Consider the following 8,093-nt stretch of genomic DNA (forward strand, 5'->3'; position numbering starts at 1 on the left):
CCATCAAAGCTTCTTGGCAGGAAGACAAAGAGTATATATATATCAAACATTTAGCACCAAGCCTGGTAGATATCAATGACTCAATACATTCTAACTATTATTAACGTAAGTCCATGTATATATTAAGAGTCTATAGGACAGTTGAGAGGGAAAAAATATGTATGATCCAGAATCAAATGCTAATTGGGTAACTGTCATTACAAATACAGTGAAAGGAGTTAGAAGCTAAAATATATTGGGTACAGGAGGCATTTGAAGAATTCAGGAACCTCTTCATTAGCAAGATGGCCCAAAGCCAAACTTGAGCCTTCAAAAATTAGTAGGATCCAGAGTAGGCACGGGCAGCCTGGGGCAGATGACTCCAGTTAACACAACAGCAGGAATACCATAGATATTGCATTTGACAGCTGGTAAGTTTTCTGTCTGAAGAGCTAGGCATAAAATTGTAGCTAAAAGGAAGTACATGTTGAACATAAACTTCAGTCTAACACTGTTCTAAGTGCTTTATCACTTATCATATCAAATATTTGTAACCACTTTTGAGGTAGGTAGTATTGTTATCCCCATTCTACAGATGCGAAAAACAAAGAGCAGACAGATTGTGGAAATTGCCAAAGACTGTATACTCAGCTAGTGAGTGACGGGAAAAAGCTCCAAGTTCACATTCTTAATCAATAAACCACATGTTGTTTTGTGTTTCTGTAATTTGCTACTTCCTATGGTGGGTAGGGAATATGGCATTATTTGGTTAAAAACATATATTCTGATGTCTGGGAGAGTAATAGCTTTCAGCAACAGGAAAAATGGATATCAACTACCCAGAATTCCAATTTATCACCTCAATCTTGTTCTTTAGAATGAAAAATATGGCATTTGCTCAGATGTAACTTGACTAAACTAACAAAGGATAAAAAAAAACTGAGTTTATAAAAATTCAGTTACACTGTCATGGCATTACATAAGTCTGTGGATGCCAAATTATGTTTTCTTTCTATAGAATAATAACTACACAGAAACTCGGGTGTCAGAATTTAGCTTCATCTGAAAATGGATTTTATATTGTGGCTAAATCTATCTGCTTCACCATTTGCACTTCATTCCAACTAGGAATTATTTCTAGTTCATTTATTTTACATGGAAAACTTACACTAAAATGATAGGTTAAATATAAAGAGTGGTTCAAATATAGGAGAACTGCAAAGTTCTGTTGAGTTCTCAAATAACTCCTTATTTTCCAGATGCAATTTATTAAATTTGCCCTTATTATCCTCACTTTATTCCTCCAACAAGAGGTCTTTAGGCCATTTTATAGTCCTATGGATATTAGCACTTCTAATAGAGTTGGATGAAAAAGTGAGAGAAGGTGAAATTTAAATCAGCTCATTTTGCTTCTACTTTATTAGTTTTAAACTGAATCTTTTGAAAATTAGTAGCTCTAATGCAAGTTTGATTTATTTTTTATGTAACATATCCAATTTTTGCCCTCTCTTCATTCAGCTATATCAAAAGAGTTTATTTGGTCCCATGGTACCTTCTAGCTGCCTATGCTTGGGCATGTTCTAGGAAGTGTTATATGAGTTTATAATAAAGAAATCTGTTCTTTTGCGTGTTTTGTTCAGTTATATACAAGGCTTCCACTCACAAATGGCTTACGTAACTTCAGATCAGCAACTATTTCTATCCAGAGGCATGTGACAACTCTTTTGTCTTGTGATTGTATTCATTTACATTTTTCTGCCTCTCCATTTCTCAACCTTCTCCAATATCCCATATCTTCCTTCTCACATTATCACGTCTTTGGGATTTGGCTCTCTCCATTTGTACTGCCCTGTCACACCCTCATTCTCAGACTGACATATGCTCATATTTCTGTCAATTGTCTGCTTAAATAATGCCTTTGCTAAACAGCCAGGATATTGTCTGTTCTCCCTCTGTGCTCCCATAGGATTTTATCCATACTACTCATTATTTATCATGCTTGTCCAACCCCATCCCTGGGATTCTCCAGGCAAGAACACTGGAGTGGGTTGCCATTTCCTTCTCCAATGCATAAAAGTGAAAAGTGAAAGTGATGTCACTCAGTCATGGGACTCTTCGCGACCCCATGGACTGCAGCCTACCAGGCTCCTCCGTCCATGGGATTTTCCAGGCAAGAGTACTGGAGTGGGGTGCCATTGCCATATCCCTATTTTCAGATGAGAAAACTGAGACTCAGGAAGTTTAAATAAATTGCCCAAGATCACTCAGTGGACAACTTGCAAAGGCAGGAAGTTCAGCCATTGTAGTGACTTCAGAGCCTTCATTCACTGTGTATGGCCATTCTGAATGGAGGAAAAACAAATGAATCACTAAATGATATAACTGTATGTTTAGACCCTGCTTATGCACACATGAAAATTTGGTAGCCCTACTTATTTACCAAGAATATGCTATATACAGGATACAGGTCTCCTGCATTGCAGGTGGATTCTCTACCAGCTGACCCCCAGGAAAGCCCATGGAAGACACAGCGGTTACCTTTAAAAAAAACTCAAAGAACAAACAGACATTATCTTAATAATGGGTAAAAAGCTGCCATAGATATTCTTATACCAAAATTAATAGGGACACAACAATGAGGGGCTAATCATACATGATTTGGAATGGTAAACACTTTACTGGCTTCCCTGGTGGCTCAGATGGTAAAGAATCGACCTGTGATGCAGGAAACCTGGGTTCAGTCCCTGGGTTGGGAAGATCCCCTCGAGGAAGGCATGGCAACCAACTCCAGTATTCTTGCCTGGAGAATCCCCGTGGACGGAGGAGTCTGGCGGACTGCAGTCCATGGGGTCACAAAGAGTCAGACACGACTGAGTGACTAAGCACAGCAAACACGTTATGGTTAACACTAAAGTCTGTAAAAGATGAGAAGTTTTTACCAAGTGAGAAGCAAAAGAAGGGAAGATCAGGAAGAGGGTCTACAAGAATGAAACATCAATATTCACATCAGTCTAAGTTAAAAATATAAATAAAAATAAACATGACTGTTAAAATTATTTACTGTAATTCTGTTATCTGTAAACATACACCCACCATTTACATTTATCCTATTTCATTATATACATACATGTATATAATATGTATATACATTGATTTGTTAATGTAGTGTATTACATTGACTGACTTGCATGTATTGAAGAATCTTTACATCTGTGGGATAAACCCCACTTCCTCATGGTATATAACTCTTTTTTTTTTTTTAGTATTTTTAATTTTTTTTAATTGACAGATAATTGTTTTACAGAATTTTGTTGTTTTCTGTCAAACCTCAACATGACAGCCATAGCTATACATATATCACCTCCCTTTTGAACCTCCCTCCCATTTCCCTCCCAATCCCATCCCTCTAGGTTGGTGCAGAACCCCTGTTTGAATTTTCTGAGCCATACAGCAAATTCACATTGGCTATCTATTTCACATATGGTAATGTAAGTTTCCATGTTACCTTTCCCATACATCTCACCCTCTCCTTCCCTCTCCCTATGTCCATAAGTCTATTTTTTTGGCCTGTTTCTCCGTTCAGTTCAGTTCAGTCGCTCAGTTATGTCCAACTCCTTGCAACCCCAAGAATCGCAGCATGCCAGGCCTCCCTGTCCATCACCAACTCCCAGAGTTTACTCAAACTCATGTCCATCAAGTTGGTGATGCCATCCAGCCATCTCATCCTCTGTCATCCCCTTCTCCTCCTGCCCTCAATCCCTCCCAGTATCAGGGTCTTTTCCAATGAGTCAACTCTTCGCATCAGGTGGCCAAAGTATTGGAGTTTCAGCTTCAGCATCAGTCCTTCCAATGAACACCCAGGACTGATCTCCTTCAGGATGGACTGGTTGGATCTCCTTGCAGTCCAAGAGACTCTCAAGAGTCTTCTCCAACACCACAGTTCAAAAGCATCAATTTTTCGGCGCTCAGCTTTCTTCACAGTCCAACTCTCACATCCATACATGACCCCTGGAAAAACCATAGCCTTGACTAGATGGACTTTCGTTAGCAAAGTAATGTCTCTGCTTTTTAATATGCTATCTAGGTTGGTCATAACTGTCCTTCCAAGGAGTAAGTTTCTCCATTGCTGCCCTGTAAATAAACTCTTCAGTACCATTTTTCTAGATTACATGTATATGTGTTAGAATATATTTATCTTCCTCTTTCTGACTTACTTCACTCTGTATAATAGGTTCTATGTTCACCCACCTCATTAAAACTGACTCAAATGTGTTCCTTTTATAGCTGAGTAATATCCCATTGTGTATATGTACCAAAACTTCTTTATCCATTCCTCTGTCGATGGCCATCTAAGTTGCTTCCATGTTCTAGCTATTGTAAATAGTGCTGCAATGAACAATGGTATACATGCATCCTTTTCAATATTGGTTTCCTCAGGGTATATGCATCGGAGTGGGATTGCTGGGTCATATGGTGGTTTTAGTCCTAGTTTTTTAAGGAATTTCCATACTACTTTCCATAGTGGCTGTATCAATTTATGTTCCCACCAACAGTGCAAGAGCATTCCATTTTCTCCACACCCTCTCCAGAATTTATTGATTGTAGACATTTTGATGATGACCATTCTGACTGGTGTGAGGTGATATCTCATTGTAGTTTTGATTTTCATTTCTCTAATAATGAACAATGTCGAGCATCTTCTCATGTGTTTGTTAGCCATCTGTATATCTTCTTTGGAGAAATGTCTGTTTAGGTCTTTTTCCCACTTTTTCATTGGGTTGTGTTTTTCTGGTATTGAGTTGTATGTGCTGCTTGTATGTTTTGGAAATTAATCCTTTGTCAGTTTTTTCATTTTCTATTATTTTCTCCCATTCTAAGGGTTGTCTTTTCACCTTGTTTATAGTTTCCTTTGTTGTGCAAAAGCTTTTAAGTTTAATCAGGTCCCACTTGTTTACTTTTGTTTTTATTTCCATTACTCTAGGAGATGGGTCATAGAGGATCTTGCTTTGATTTGTGTCAAGTGTTCTGCCTATGTTTTCTTCTAAGAATTTTATAGTTTCTGTTTTATAGTTTTATAGTTTCTTACATTTAGGTCTTTAATCCACTCTGAGTTTATCTTTGTGTATGGTGTTAGGAAGTATTCTAATTTAATTCTTTTACATGTAGCTGTCCATTTTCCCAACACCATTTATTGAAGAGGCTGTCTTTGCTCCATTGCATATTCTTGCTGCCTTTGTAAAAAATAAAGTACCCATAGGAGCATGGGTTTATTTCTGAGCTTTCTATCTTGTTCCATTGGCCTATATTTCTGTTTTTGTGCCAGTACCATACTGTCTTGATCACTGTAGCTTTGTAGTATAATCAGGAGTCAGAAAGGTTGATTCCTCCAGCTCCATTCTTCTTTCTCAAGACTGTTTTGGCTATTCATGGTCTTTTGTGTTTCCATATGAATTGTGAATTTTTTTGTTCTAGTTCTGTGAAAAATGCTGTTGGTAATTTGATAAGGATCACATTGAATCTGTAGATTGCACTTGGTAGTATAATCATTTTCACAATATTGATTCTTCCTACCCAAGAATATGGTTTATTCTCTCCATCTGTTTATGTCATCTTCGATTTCTTTCATTAGTATCTTATAATTTTTTTTGTGTACAGTTCTTTTGTCTCCTTAGGTAAGTTTATTCCTAGATATTTAATTCTTTTTGTTTCAATGGTGAATGGGATTGATGCCTTAATTTCTCTTCCTGATTTTTCATTGTTAGTGTATAGAGTTGCAAGTGATTTCTGTGTATTGATTTTGTATCCTGCAATTTTTCTAAATTCACTCATTAGCTCTAATAATTTTCTGATACTATCTTTAGGGTTTTCTATGTACAGTATCGTGTCATCTGCAAACAGTGAGAGCTTTACTTCCTCTTTTCCTATCTGGATTCCTTTATTTCTTTTTCTTCTCTGATTGCTGGAGCTAGGACTTCCAGAACTATGCTGAATAATTACCCTGATACCAAAACCAGACAAAGACACACACACAAAAAAAGAAAACTACAGGCCAGTATCACTGATGAACACAGATGCAAAAATCCTCAACAAAATTTTAGCAACCAGAATTCAGCAACACATCAAAAAGCTCATACACCATGATCAAGTTAGGTTTATTCCAGGGATGCAGGGATTCTTCAATGTATGCAAATCAATCAATGTGATATACCATATTAACAAATTGAAAGTTAAAAGCCATATGATAATCTCAATAGATGCAGAAAAAGCCTTTGACAAAATTCAGCACTTGTTTATGATTAAAAGTCTTCAAAAAATGGGCATAGAAGGAACCTACCTCAATATAGTAAAGGCCATATATGATAAGCATACAGCAAACATTCTCAGTGGTGAAAAACTGAAAGCTTTCCCTCTAAGACCAGGAACAAGACAAGGTTGTCCACTTTCACAACTATTATTCAACATAATTCTGTATGATTCCTTTAATGTGTTGTTGGGTTCAGTTTGTTGGATTCGGTTTGCAGGTATTTTGTTAAGGATTTTTGCATCCATGTTCATTGATGATATTGGTCTGTAACTTTGATATCGGTTAATGGTGGCATCATAGAATGAGTTCAGGAGTGCGCCTATATCTGCAATATTTGTCTGATATAGTCTGAGAAGTCTGAGTCTGAGAAGGATAGCTGCTAGCTCTTCTCTAGATGTTTGACAAAATTCTCCTGTGAAGCCATCTGGTCTTGGACTTTTGTTTGTTAGAAGATTTCTAATTACAGCTTTATTTTCATTAATTGTAATTAGTCAACTTCACATTTTATATTTCTTCCTGGTTCAATCTTGGAAAGTTGTATGTTATTTGTCAATTTTCCTTTGCCTTTAATATTTTTTCTTTGTACTTTACTTTTGTTGGTTTGATTAATATGTGTCTTGGCATGTTTCTCCTTGTGTTTGTTCTTTATGGGACTCTCTGTGCTTCCTGGATTTGGTTGACTTTCCTTTCCCATTTAGGGAAATTTTTGACTATAACATCTTCAAATATTTTCTCAGACTATTTCTTTTTTTTTTTCTTCTGAAGTCCTATAATTTGAATGTTGGTGTGTATAATGTTATCCCAGAGGTCTGTAGGACTGTCCTTATTTCTTTTCATTCTTTATTCTGCTCCATGGCAGTTATTTACACCATTTATCTTCCAACTCATTTATCTGTTCTGTTTCAGTTATTCCACTATTGATTCCTTCTAGTTTAATTTTTCATTTCAGTGATTGTGTTGCTTACCACTGATTGTAATTTAGTTCTTCTAGGTCCTTGTGAAACATTTCTTGTATCTTCTTGATCTGTGCTCTATTCTATTTCCAAGATTTCAGACCATATTTGCTATCATTACTCTGACTTCTTTTTCAGGTAGATTGCCTATTTTGTCTACATTTATTTAGTCTTATGGGTTTTAAACTCGCTTCTTTGTCTGCAGCATTTTTCTCTGCGGTCTCATTTTGTCTAACTTACTGTGTTTATGGTTTCTTTCTCACAAGCTGCAGGCTTGACATTCCTCTTGCTTCTGTTGTCTCCACCGTGGTGGGTGAAGTTGGTCCAGCAGCTTGTGTAGGCTTCCTGGTGATGGAGACTGGTGTCTAAGCTCTGGTGGGTGGAGCTGAGACTCTTCCATCTGATAGGAAAGGCTGCATCAGGGGGTGTGTTTTGGGGTGTCTGTGAGCTTAGTATGACTTTAGGCAGCCAATTTGCTGATGAGTAGGACTGTGTTCCTGCCTTGCTGGTTGTTTGGTGTGAGATCTCCAGCATTAGAACCTGCAGGCAATTGGGTAAAGCTGGGTCTTGGTGTTGAGATGAATACTGTGATGGAGTCTTTCTGCTATTTTGGTACTTCAGATGCAGAAATAAATATATGTTGAAGTCTCATCCCTTCTCTTACAAACAAATTAACTTGATCCAGACAGGGGATTTTTTTTCCAGTGTTAAGCAATCTAGGATAGCATAACAGCAAAACAAGCAGACATGAGGGTGGATCATAAAGAAAGCTCACATTTGTACATGACTACTGGAGGAAAACATAATTTTGACTAGATGGACCTTTGTCAGCAAAGTAATGTCTGCTTTTTAATAGG

The sequence above is a fragment of the Cervus canadensis genome, chromosome 2 (genome assembly GCF_019320065.1).
Source record: "Cervus canadensis isolate Bull #8, Minnesota chromosome 2, ASM1932006v1, whole genome shotgun sequence".
NCBI classification, from domain to species: domain Eukaryota; kingdom Metazoa; phylum Chordata; class Mammalia; order Artiodactyla; family Cervidae; genus Cervus; species Cervus canadensis.